Consider the following 1250-nt stretch of genomic DNA (forward strand, 5'->3'; position numbering starts at 1 on the left):
GGTGTTGCCATGACCCAGCCCTAAACACCAGTGGCAATGGGTTGCAGCTGAGCGGGGCCTGCCATGTCCATCCTGAGCAACACAAACGGCCCCTTTCAGGAGCAGCCCCAAAGCTGGCACCCCTCCGGCCCCTGAGCAGGGTGCTCTCCCTCTACCTGCCAGCAGGTATCTGATGCGCTCAGTGAGTACTGATTATACTGATTTCCAGTTAGTCACTGATTACAATTCCTGAGAGCTGGCCAAGGTGCTAGGCCCAGAATGAGGCACAAGAGATTGAAGTCCAGTAGTGGGCTGGGGACCCCGGCGTGCACAGCTGAGGGCGAAGCTGTCATTATTTTTATTACCATGAGACGTAAAAACACAAATGTGCCAACCCACAAGACAATAGAGCAGCAGTGCAAGGACTGAAGCAGGCTGAAGGAGCACGTTAGGTGTGTCAGTATTGAGTCAGAGTCCTAGGGTTCTGTAAAAACTTGTGCAAAAAAATCCAGTGTGGACTGAAGGCCATTTTCAGCGTGCGCAAGGATGGTACAATCATCAAAAATATGGAACGCTTCACGAATTTGCGTGTCATCCTTGCGCAGGGGCCATGCTAATCTTATCTGTATTGTTCCAATTTTAAGTGCTGCCACCACAAATCACCATCGAGGGTCAGACTTTGGAGACAGTCGAGCACTTCTGCTACCTCGGTAGCCAACTTTCTCAAAACACAAAAAATCGACAGGGAGGTTCAGCACAGGATCCAGTGTGCAAGAGCTTCCTTTGGGAAATTGCTCTGAAGCGTTTTCACGGCCCGGGACCTATGGCAGGACACCAAGACCCAGGTCTATAAGACAACTGTTATTCCTACACTCCTCTATGGATGTGAAAGAACTCAAATGTGAAATTGCTATTAACTATGGTTTGTAACCTGTCCTTTAAATCAGCTTCTGTACCCAATGACTGGAAGATAGCTAATGTAACACCAATATTTAAAAAGGGCTCTAGAGGTGATCCTGGCAATTACATACTGGTAAGTCTAACGGCAGTACCGGGCAAATTAGTTGAAACAATAGTAAAGAATAAAATTGTCAGATACATAGAAGAACAGAAATTGTTGGGCAAAAGTCAACATGGTTTCTGTAAAGGGAGATCATGTCTTACTACTCTATTAGAGTTCTTTGAGGGGGTCAACAAACATGTGGACAAGGGGGATCCAGTGGACATAGTGTACTTAGATTTCCAGAAAGCCTTTGACAAGGTCCCTCACC

At 47.0% G+C, this 1250-nt stretch overlaps 1 non-coding gene across 1 annotated transcript; it reads right to left on the minus strand.

The window, feature by feature from the left end:
• Window positions 1–539: 539 nt before the first annotated feature.
• On the minus strand, window positions 540–642 carry LOC119860847. Its single transcript, XR_005294663.1, has one exon. It is a non-coding gene; the product is annotated as a U6 spliceosomal RNA (small nuclear RNA).
• Window positions 643–1250: the final 608 nt, after the last annotated feature.

Source organism: Dermochelys coriacea, chromosome 8 (assembly GCF_009764565.3).
Source record: "Dermochelys coriacea isolate rDerCor1 chromosome 8, rDerCor1.pri.v4, whole genome shotgun sequence".
NCBI lineage: Eukaryota > Metazoa > Chordata > Testudines > Dermochelyidae > Dermochelys > Dermochelys coriacea.